The 12,473-nt window shown below is 36.9% G+C and overlaps 1 long non-coding RNA gene across 2 annotated transcripts in view; it reads left to right on the top strand.

The window, feature by feature from the left end:
* LOC135329348 (uncharacterized) overlaps positions 1 to 12,473 on the top strand; it is a 197,723-nt gene that overhangs the window by 7,778 nt on the left and 177,472 nt on the right. The window contains exons 1-2 of one of the 2 annotated variants that reach the window (XR_010390775.1): positions 2,631 to 2,759; positions 11,817 to 11,942. This is a non-coding gene — a long non-coding RNA (uncharacterized LOC135329348). Of the gene's footprint in view, positions 1 to 2,630; positions 2,760 to 11,816; positions 11,943 to 12,473 lie in introns of those variants that run through there. The other variant, XR_010390764.1, reaches the window with a different exon arrangement.

The following is a 12,473-nucleotide window of genomic DNA, read 5'->3' as shown; positions in this document are numbered from 1 at the left end:
TGAATGGCTAGGTCTCCTTGTATGCCAAATTCACACCTAAAGCAGAGGGGGTAATCTACTGCTTTTTCCTCTCCTTTTTCACTCTAGCTGGACCGAACTGTCTCTGTATAATAGCTGGCAAAATCTGAAGGTCTGATTTGGGGCTTCTACATTTTCTAGAAGTATAGATAATAAATAGTTAATGTTGCTGTAGGAGCTTTGATGTTGACTATGATTTTTTATGATGTGTTTAATATTGTATTACTGATGCACTCTGTTAGCCATTTTTGTCTCTGAGCACTGTTGAGTGTTTGTCAGTGTTCATCAACAGTTTTATTGCTGGAATGTAATATTGAGATGTTGAGAATTTCAGGTTTCAATTCCTTTCTTGGATGCAACAAAGAGTATGTTGATCCTTATTTTCTAATTTGCTGCCAAAAGGTAATCATCTGTGCTTTGTCAGTGTGCTAGTAGCGTTCTAGAGTGGGAAGGAGAATTTTATAGCTCAGTGTATGTTTAGTGAGTAAGCAAATTAACTGCAAGCACATTCTTGTACCTAGAGATTCTGTACTACCCTCTGAAGGGGGAGACTGTGATTTGCCATAAATAATACCTTATAATAATACCTAAAACCCCGAATGTATTGTTTCCCATTTACTGGGGGCTTGTGATGGTGGTCTGCAAGTTATTGGAAAGGAGATCATACGTTATGCTGAAGTTAACAAGGTAAATGTGACACTTTATTTGTGAGGTGTGGTAGGAATTTCACAACAATGCTCTAAGAATGCTTGAATGGCAGATCATTCTGTAAATATGTCCTCTGGCATGAACATGTTTTCATTTCAGCGCATCTTTGCTATTTCAGAATTGTGATTGTTTGCAGTTAGAAAGTACCTCTTGGTTTCTGGCAGAATAAAGAAAAATTAAATTTTACAAGTAATGTGATTCACTAGATTTTCCATGGATTGTTGAAGTTTCATGTGCTTTTTAATTTCTTTTCAGTCAGTGTCACCAGATTTTTTTTTTTGTAATGTGTTATATTCTCAACTCTCAGTAATTAAAACTGGGAATTAAGTCTGAGCCAGAAAGCTGAACAGTGTAAGTGCTTTGTGTAGTCCATCAGTCATATATGAAAATGCAACTATTTATACATTTAAAGTCAGAAAAGTTGTTTTGATCCACTCCAAAGCAGATCATGTGAAAAATCCGTGTTGGTTTCAGTGTCTCTGTGTCTTTTAAGGCATTAAAAAAATGCATCAGCACAAAGGATTGGTCATGATCATGTGTACCTGGCTTCCATGTCCTTTTAGGAACTTCCTGCCTTCCTCAAGAACTCCTGTCAAACTAAGAAAAGCTAAAACATTTTGGCATCAAATGTGTTATGATTATGAACATCCCCAAACAAATGTTTTTTAAAAACTTTTTTGCATTATATGAAGCAGCTGCTTGGGAAATTACTTGCAAGTCTTGCTGCATGAGCATTCTACAGCTGTGTGTTATTGTTATACCTAAAAAAAATTGCACCACTCCATAAGTAATTTATCATCATAATTAAATACACTGATTTATCTATACACAGCATCTGGGAAAAGACACTTAAAATACTCTGGGCCAATGAAGAAAGACATCTGGAATCCCTTGTGACCACATTATATTATACGTTGTTTCCATTTTACTCCGATGCCTGATTCTTAGACAGATTAAGTTGTGGAGAGTGATTTTGTTTCAAATTTGGCCGAAAAAAAGACCCTGCACACTATCATCAATTACTTATATCAAAATCATAGTCTATGCAGTACTCCAGAAATCAGTAATGCTAGGGAATGAACTGGAAGCCAATGAGATATGGAAGCCAATGAGTTCATGAGTCATTTGTCAGGTAGGCCATGGTAGCTGACTGTATGGTAGTTGACTATATGTTTGTTACTATATATATGTTGACTAAATGCCTATCTCATAGGGAAGAAGATGATATTTTATTTGCAACTGAAAGAAGCAAGACCTGTGGTTACTTAGCATGTGTTGGTCTTTAAACCACAGCACAGACAGCATTGTAGATGGGCTCGATCTTCACAGCACTGCAGGTCTTGCTTCCTAGGTGTGCGCTAACATCAGCTACAAAATCATGTTATCCAAAAAAATACTTAAGCACTGCATTTGTTTAAAAATTGGCCTTGTGCTCAGAAATGTTTATACTGAAATAAAACATAGAAAAGGACATGGTTCCTGTCCCAAAGTGCTCCATAAAATCAAAAGCAAGACTGTGTAAAATAAAACCAGTGGTTGTTTCTGGCTCAAACTTTTACTCAGAGTTGTTCTAATAGTTATAAAACATGTGTTAAACTGCTCCTATCGGTAGTGGCACCTAGGATTAGAAAAACTCTTTAGATTAAACTGTTTTTTATATATATGTGTGTGTGTGTATTCAACAAAAATATTTATTGTATATATAGGCATATATCTGTATCTATGAATATAGAATTGTGTACGTGCATATGTATGTATGTATAAAATTATGCACACACACATACATGAATACACTGTTTGCTTCAGGAACCTGGGCATTACAAAGATAGTAAATTACCAATGCAGCTGTTAAATCAGCTTTTTTTTTTTTTTTTTTTTTTTTTTTTTTACCGCTTTAGAGCCTTCCCACTTCACCCTTGAAATTAATGGACAATATACTCACTGGGATTCCCCGAGCTCCTGCTGGTAACCCAGCTGTGTTGTCATCATGCAGCTGAGAGGTCCCTAACTCTTTGAGTTCTTCAACTGAATTTGTATGTAAGGCTTTTCGTCTACTCACTGATGTTCTGGGTACTAAGGGCATGAAGCTGTTTTGCAAATAATCTAGGTATGTTAAAGTGTAACATTTCCTGACTGCTTTTGGGAACAAATCAGTTTGGAAAAATTATCATATTAGGTTAAAGATAGAAGTGTGTGAAAAATGAAAACTAACTGTGTTTTGTATTGCAAAATGTCTAAGTGAAACTCGGAAAATACAGGACTACTTCCCTCATACCCCAGAACCTCCATTATTAATCTGTCTCTTTAATAGATAGAAAGTGACACTGTGGTATTAGGGAGTTGCAATTAAGGTACATCACGCAGTCTTTTTTACACTGAGTTTTGGGCAGTCCAATCACACCGAGTCTGCTCTGGTGCACTTTGGTCTTGGAATGCTGATCATGCATCATTTTGAAATGTAGAATGGCAGATTAGGAGAGAGAGATTCTAGTTCCTCTTGATCAGTTCTGGTGATTACACTCATAACCTTGCAATAGAACATATCTTTCTCCTAGAAGCCTATAGAAAGCAAGTCACTTCTCTCCACCAGCTTTTTGCTCTGTTTCTGTCCTTATCAGCCCTGCAACTTAAGAATTAGAACACCTTGGACCAGATAAAGAAAATACTTGAATTTTTTGCAAAAAAATTTGAGACAGCTCTTCTCTGAAATCAGACTTTATCTTTTTCTTATCTGACAAAAGCAACAAAGGGAATCAGAAGAGAATCAGGAGGACTAAAAGAACTAGAAGGAAAATGTATGTTCTTGAAATTCCTAGCCCAAGCTGAAGACATTTGGAACAGTTGGATGAGATACTTATAAACATCTGAACTTGCAGGAATGTCATGAGACAACAACTCCATTTGTGAGGCATTTAGAAATTTCACAATTTTTTTCTCTTCTAAAATGAAAAGGAAAGGAGAACTTTCAAAGTTTCAGTAGTAAGGAGGGAAAGGCAGGCCATAGGCGGTGGAGAGACAGGAGATTCTTCAACAGCAGTGTAACTTACAGCACTCTGAAAAATCTCTCTCCATCCATTGACCATAGAAGGAGCTTAGACACAAAAGATTTCCTGATGATTTATGAAAACTCTCTCTTCCTCATAATTACGTGTTTTTTATAACTTATATAGAGGATATAGATTATCTATAGGTTACATAGGTTTTAAAGGCATTGGCCTGCTATGAGGATTTGGGTAGAAAGGGAACTTGGAACACTTCAGGGGAAGAGACAAACTTCCCTGTTAAAACTATTAGAAGCCTACATGCTTTGCAGACCTTTCTGGTTTGATGAAATGTCAGTTTTGCTGGAAAAGACTGAGGATACATCAAAAAGTTCCAGACCCTCATTCGTATCTTCTGGTCTGTTGGACTGTGGACCTTTCCTCACATAATTGTTCTGCTTTTTGTTTTCTGTAAGAGAGACAGAGGGGGAAAAATTATAAATAAGAAAAAGTCAAGCAAACTCATTCTGATACATACTGTTTATAATAACTTAAACAATTAATGGTTGAAAATGTAACTGGAATCCTTGTTTTGTATTGTTTTGACTTTGGGGGGGGGGGGGGATGAAATAATGCCAGCTGCCCTGTATGGGGAACTGACAAATGTTCTCTAGCCCACAGAATCTGCAAAGCTCAAAAAAAGGGAAGTATAAGTTTAAGGTCTTTCAGTCAATGCTTAGGTAACCTAAAAAGTGAATTGACTTCAAAACTGTTAAGCACTTAAAATCTGAGACTAGACAAGTTACTTACCAGGAAGCATCATGCAAATTTCAGAATAATCGGAAGTTTCTCAGTTTTAAAATCTTGGCCTAAGAACATTACTGAAGAGTAGTGTAATATGAAATATAGTAAATCTGAGAAAAAGATGAAATATACAAAATATTTGTTTTAATGAATGCTAAATCCAGATTTCTTTCTTTTAGACTTTATGTAATATCATTGCTACTTTTTTCTTTGTGTGTGCTTTTCAGAGAGCAACATCCTATAAACCATAACAGAAATTCAAGAAGTTAATTAAAACAAAACATTAGGTAAAATATATCCCATAATTCACAAATACCAAATGTGCAAATGCTGTTGAACTCATATGAGAAGACAGAAAACATATGTGGATGTTATTTCAAATTTTTCATGCCAATTTACCACTGCTTGCAAATTCCAACAAGTAAATTATGAGCTGAAGGATGAATTCATCTAAGAGCCTGTGCACTGATAAGCAAAGTTAACATAAAGTGGGAAATAAATATAAAAACAGCATGAAGCCTTTATGTAACTGATGGGAAAATAACTTGTTTATATTTCTTGTCACTGCATCCCCAACATGTCCTTACATGCGCGCCTCCATCTTTAGACAAAAAAAAAAAAAAATTAAAAAGTGCCAATATGGTTATAAAACCTTAACTGAATTGTTTTTCCCTCAAGAACAATAATTGTACATTATGTCAGACAACCAAAGCCAAAGACATACTGTGAAACAGTTTCAAGCTACAAAAATAGATAACCGACAAAAAATTAAAAACTAAAAAGCTACTAAACACATTTCCTTTAAATGCTTTCTCTCTCGAAAGAGGAGCACATAAGCAGCAAAAAATCATGTGTCAATATCCCATCCACGTACAGACAAAATCAAATAAATGCAGTAACACATTAATTACTTTCCCCAAAATGTAATTTACAAGCAGTTATGGGTGGTGACCAGAATATATGTTAGAAAAAACTTACAATTAAATTCTTCCCTCAAGATATACCATATCCAGCCATGAACTTTACACACATTCACAACTAAGCAACTGGACAACAATGCATTTTGCTTAGTCATCTGTGGACAACGATGGAGTTGAATAATAACATGAGCAAAGAACAAATTCTTGCAGATATGTAGAGCAGTAACGCACTGACATTCTTGGGTATTTTAAGGTTATGGTTTACATGTTACGTGCATAACAAGAGGACTCCATGTTTCTTCCTCTAAACTGATGCTTCGTCAAAAGAATTCTTTGTAGATTCAGCAAAAGACAGCTGCAAAGAGTTTTAAGCCATGTATGAATAACTGTGTTACACCGATACCTTCTGCACAGGCTCTGCTCCTCCCTCAAAGCATGATGTGGAACACTGAAGAGCTGCAACCTTGTTCCAGATCATTTTAATGGCCGTATTGAGCCAAGTGGTTTTTTTTTTTTTTTTTTTTTTTTTTTTTTTTTTTTTTACTTCTCTGGCACTGGATGTTTTCTAGCCTGGGATAAAACCAGAACTGAGGACAGTTTTACAGAAATAACTTATTACCTTGCTTTCACTCTATGTGTACGTTTGCATGTTGTGTGATCTTTCAGTGTCCTTGCTGATGCGCTAGCACAAGTAGAGAAAGTCTTTGATGGGATGATACTGGTATGATCTCAACATGCCATAAATTTGCTATTGGAACAGAATAGAGGGACAGCTCTACAGAGCTGCTTGGGATCCTGACTCCCCTAAAGCAGATTCACTCTTATTCTAACAGGATACACATCAACTTCAAGTAAACACCAGCAAATTTCAGGAGGGACTTTCTCCGCTGAAAAATAGTATAAAGGCAGGCCTCATTTCAGTGTCCTTGAATTGTGGACCTGTATCATTAAAAGCAGGTGTCGTGGCTTTCTAACTAATGATATTTGTACCACTGGTTTGGGATGACTCCAATGCACTGTCACCCCACGCATGCAGCTCCTGGTCAGCGCAGGAATTTGGTTACAACACACATCATGCATGGTAGTCACCCCTCAGGAGGTAGCACAAGAACCAACAGACTTCCTTTTACCAGTCTCTGGTGTGTAAAACTCGGGCATCTTGTCTAGGTACTTTCGGTGGTCAAGAGAGAAAGAGGGGCACTTTTCCTGTAGTCTTGACATCAGTCTGAGGAGAGAATTGCCTCTCTTCCCCATGGCTAGAGGGGGGAGCTGAGTGAGCGGCTCAAACCAGATGCCTAACTCTGAAAAGGCTAACACGGGTTCTTAGGAGTCTTTGGAGAGCATCTCCATTTTATCTGATTGCTAAAATCATTGACATGAACCGATCAATCTGAAGAGAATTGCAAAGTGAGCAGCGTCACTGCGCTTGCTTGCTGAGCTTCAGAAGTTAAAAAAAATTAAGCAGGGAGAGACCTGCCGCTCCCCTCAAATGTTAAGGTCAGTGTCCAATTACATTAGCTAGGAAACAACACCCCCAAAAAAGAGGAAAATTAATCAGTGAAGAAACAAGACATTTGTGTTCTCATAGAATGCAAAGCCATTACAATACTGAGTAGAATAACTACAGCAATACGAATATCTATCTTTTGGAGTCCAAGATGGAGCCTTGCCTGCTGAAACTTGCAGTCCCTGACTTCAGATGACAGGGCTTTCACTTGTGCAAGCAAGATACAGCCCTCAAGGAATTGTCAAGATGCCAACAAGTCACTTATTTGGGTCAGATTTTGTTGACTATGGTAAATAGATGAGTATAGGAAGAAGGGTGGGCTCATACATGTTTGTGTGCATCAGAATTATGAGTTCGGTGGAGTGGTAAGCCAGGAAACTATTAATTTTTGTAATCCACAACATCTGAGCATAGCATATTCAATTTTTAATCCCCCTCATACTGAAGCTTTGTTTGGTACTTTGTAATCTGTGACAGCAAAGCACATTGCACTACTTCCAATATGCGAAGCCTGGCAAAAGTGCTATCCTGCCCACTCTAGTGCTATCTTTCTTGTCCTACAAAGACAGCAGAAATTGAGTGGCTTTTCCTGTTCTTGTCTTACATACCTATTTACTAAGTGCTTAATTGCTTAATTAAATGTATGAATATATTTAATATGAATATAAGTATAATTAATAATATTCACAAATACAATTCAATATGACAAAAAGGTACCATTTGTACTCTGCCTCCTAGTTTCTTCAGAGTTCTTCTGCATTTAAATCAAAACACTAATTTAATCTAGCTGTCTGTAAAGGATAAAATTCAAATAAGAAAAAATGGGACACAAAACTAAGCCTCAAAGCCTATAAGGTGACTTGAAAGTAGTAGGTGAGTTGTTTCCATTTTGTTACCTTATAAAAGTATTAGAAATAACCCTTATGCTACAAAAATGTATATAGAGCTTTTTTGTTCATCCAGATGTTATTCTTGTCTCATGGAGAAGACAGAGCTGCCCTCCCAACGACTTTTCAAAATATGAAAGAAAAAGATAACAAGCAGAGACAGAATCCCAGCTCTCTCTGCAATGAACATCTGACTAGCTCACCATCCAGACTATGATATCTTAATGTATGCTCAGAATTGCAACCCCCACAAGGAATTTTCATGTATTTGTGTCTGAGTACCTAGTAAGGTTATTGACTTAAGAAGGGCCTACTCAAAGTTTATGGAAGTCAGTGGGGACCTTACTACCTGTATTTAGTGGATTTGAGATCAAGACCTATAACCAGATATAAAATAGAATATCCTAAATCCAAATAACGTTCTCTTTTCTGAGTGATAGGGGAAAAAGTGAATAAGGAGCCTAAGCAATGAAAAATAATTGTACTTATAAGTGACTGTCAGTCCAAATTATCTGGCATATTGTAAATGAGGAGAAAAGGCATTTCTAGTCAGACTTTTGCTTTATAAATGTTCTTTTTACTAATAATGTTCTTTTCAGTTCATAAAGGTCTGATAGCATGCCAAGCCTTGTCTTGCAGTGAAATAAACTTTTAAATATAAGCAGGAAGTATGAAAGAAATAAAAAAGTTAATTTATTCATTTTCACATTTTTCTACTCTTAGGGTAATATATAGGTAGAAACAGGGAAAATCAGCAATGATCATATCTCAGTTTCACTAGTGTCGTGACAACATTGTGTTTATATTTCTACCCTGTGTAACTGTGACTCTAAATAAACCTATTATAAATGCAAATGAATGAGAAAATCTTGTATAATCTAGAGTTTGGGTATCCAATGGCTGAATAAGACTATATGGATATGCTAAGTTCTGGTGCTGTCATCTCAAAGATTAGCAAGGGAGTAATTCTGGAAGAAATACACTTTTTCATGTTCAACACCAAATATTGTTTGCACTTTATGCAGCATGTTCTTCTGTTTCTGGGACCATGCTCTAGGAGAGCTTTTGGTGTGGAAAAGAGCATTCGTTGTCAATCACAAGTCAGAGTTTACAAACTATGGAAGAGGGAATGAATTAATTGCATTGCTTTTATTGCTTAAATTGCTTAAAAACTACTAATATAGATCAAAGAAATAATATGCATGGATCTCAATTTATAGGTTTCTAAGCTCTCCGTTTGCTAATTGTGCATGGTTATTTTAATTCTTACACAATTTTATAGCTGAGATGCAAACAGAAACTGGAAGGTAGCTTTTATAGCCATTAAAGGAACAAATTATTTTGCAATAAAGCAATTGTAATTGATTAAAGACAAGTTATACACATCTTAAAAGTTCTAAGTAAACATTTCTGAGTCATCCAATAGTTATTACATAAATAATTAGAAAGTTGTTAAAATGGATTCCATTATTCTTTAGATTTAGTAAATATATCACTTCAAAAGCTTTCTGAATGGCAAACCAATAAACTGGGAATTGGAGTCGAAATGACTGTTACAACATAGATTTTTTAAAGCAGTCTCATCTCTAGATCGAAATCTCTTTTGCAAAGTAAACATTTTTAGAAGGAAAAAGTAAAAAGACAGATTACGAAGAAAGTGTCCAAAATGATCTGAATGACTGGGATAGAAATAGAAAAGATATACATAAAGAGAATTTCTGCCTTCCGGACTCACAAGTGAAATATACTTTAGTCCTCATTTTCTTAATTTTAAAGCTTCAATGTGCACATATTGATTTTTAAAGTTAAATTGGAGATGAAATTTATAAACATTATAAGCATATTCATAGTTTTGCTAAACACAAGCATTTTATCCACACAAGTTTCTTCAGTACTTTGCCAGTAGCACAAAGAATTGTGGAATCAGTGCTGAGATATTTTATTTTGAAAGCTTGAATCAAGACTGGGTAGGAATTAAAAATAGCTGTGCTTGTTGGCTAAATGAATAATATCTGTCATGTAGATTCACAGTATGAATTAGATAATAATCTCTGAAATAATTATCTGCAATTACTCCATTACCTGAGGCAACTAGAAAGATAAAAGACTGTGAAAGCATAAATTGTATGTTACAGATAGTTTTAGACCTTCCCCTGTTGATTTACACTACACACAGGAAGAACTAGTTTCAGCTTGAGCTTTTGCTAATAGCTGAGGGGTATGTACATTTGGAAAGTGAGCTAGTCCTGCCTGGCTCCTCTGGCTGGATATCCTGTAGGATATCAAGTTACCACTCTGAATGGGGCAGTCACACACCTGGTTGTCATCTGGACATGTCAGATGTGGGAGAGTCAGTTTGCGTAACGTGTCCTTGAGAAAGAGTGAACTTCAGATGTACAGTCACCTTAAACCCTGCATAGAGTCAGTGGAGAGCGAAAGGCTCTCCTGGCGTGGGGTCCAAGCAACGCTGTGACGGAGGTGCTCTTTCGCACTGTTGACCATAGAGAGTCTGAGGTGACTGGACTCCCATGATGACACCTACTATATGATGCTCAGAGTTGATGTCAGGAACAGCTTCCTTATTCTTCACTTCTCTGGATTCATGCCTTAAGCATTTAATGTCATACGATAAACCTATTTCTTCCTAACTTCTGAAGACATACTGGATTCTAGAGGGGAAAACCTTTGAAGCAATTACTCCTTTTGCACTCAGTCTCCTCATTCTGCATGTGATACATGGGACCAGATAGTATGAAGAATAATTAAGAGAACTAGACAAAGCTGTCTTCTTGAGTCAGAACTATATTCAGCAATTTTGCCCATTATGAGTGCAGCAAATAAAAATGTCATGTCATTCTTCAGCAAACTACTCTGGCTACACAGTCTGTGTACGTTCTCTTAGGTTCTCTTAGAACCTATTGTTTCCTTTACATTTCTAAAAGTGCAGAGTTGTACAAAATACATGCCAAGTAGTAGGGGATGAAAACTGACTTGTAACATTTGATGCATTATATATGTCATGAAAATGTACACTCCCACAATAATTTTGGTTAATTAAGTATCCTGTGTCTGACTTGAGTCTGTACTGGAGAATGAAAGGGAGATAAGTGTACCAAACCAAGCTGATAGCTCTGTATGCAATAATCATGGAATCTACCATTTTTAGACAAGTTTGTTGCGTTTTTGGTTAATGACAGAACTATCAGATCTGGCAAACTGACATCAGAATTATTAGAAATCCAAGTGGAATGAAAAAGCAATACATTAAGTGGACAGAGAGAAGGGTAAGTAAGAAGGGTAGTTCTTAAGAAATGACAGCACTTCACCAGATGTTTCCATGCAAAACCAGATGGAAGCTATTGCATTTTTTTTTTAACCAGATTACAGTGTCTTAGTTGGAAGAGGTATGACTGTAATCATAAAGACACATGTGATATAGCTTTAAATTAATTAGCGTGATTACCAATAGTAGTGTGGCTATGGCAAGCATGACCATCAGCTGCTCAGGACTTTGCAAGATAGGCTCAGAACATGGCACACAGCTGCTAATATGTGAGCATGTTAATCTAAAATAAACTGTGTGTGCCTTCCTCTATTCCAGTCACACCTCAGCAATGCCGCGTAGACATTTCCTTACCTTTTATGAGAGATGCCTGCATGACAAAACAGAGGGATTGGTTCGAGTGAGTTGGCAGTGTGGAGCTTGTGTTATGAGAGAACTGTATCTCCTGTGAGTTTCCTTGCCTGACTCCCATGTGTGCAATTGAAAGAAAACTACAGGTGTGCCTAGAACACTCTGCATTATTTGAACATTGTATTCTCTCTGTGGGAGAACATGGAGATCTTCCTACCAGTGGTAGGAACTGCTGGTGGTATGTGAGAGAAAGCATGCTTTACAGCTTAATGATGAGCAAGTGAAAGAAATTATTCAGCAACATCCTGTTTATCAGTTGAAGGGACCTGTAACTCCGGTACCTGTGTTCTTTTAAAGGAGTCTAGAGGCCAGCTGTTTCACTGCACTGCTAGTACAGGGAAAATAACTAGCATCTCCTCGGAGAACGGGCAAACTGAGACATCACTCAGGACACGTGCCGCCGATCTCCAGTTCTTCCTTTTGGTAAGTGAGCATTTTCCTGAGAGAGAGAGTCCATTGGCCAATTTTGCAACTCTGTGAGTAGGCTTTTTTTATAACTTCATTTCTGTATTTTAATGAGAGAGAAATGTTTTCTCAGGGTAAGCGATAATTAGCCTGTATATTTGCTCCTGAGAATTGCTCCCTAGCAAGGGAGGATATGCTTGTATAAAGGAGATCGAAAAGTACTGTAGAGCCCAAAATGTGATTTATGTGAAGTCCAAGTTGGACACTAAAATGATCCAAACATTCCTCCTATACTTCCCCTCTGACAAACCTTGCTCAGAACTGCACTCCCTGCATGCATGCAGCTCCCCAGCTGTGCCAACCTTTTCCCTACTTCATCACTTTCTCTTATGACCAATTTTTATCTTTCCTGGAATTCTCCTTAAAATTTCCATGGAAGAGAATGCTTGTCTTCTTAGCAGCTCTGTCCAGAGGGTATCTCTCAGTCCATTTTGTTGGCTAATGCCAATTTTTGTGCTTCAGCGATACTTCCTTGCTGAGCTACATCTT

This window comes from Dromaius novaehollandiae, chromosome 1 (genome assembly GCF_036370855.1).
Source record: "Dromaius novaehollandiae isolate bDroNov1 chromosome 1, bDroNov1.hap1, whole genome shotgun sequence".
In the NCBI taxonomy this organism is placed as follows: domain Eukaryota; kingdom Metazoa; phylum Chordata; class Aves; order Casuariiformes; family Dromaiidae; genus Dromaius; species Dromaius novaehollandiae.
This window is presented reverse-complemented; position numbering and strand designations above follow the sequence as displayed.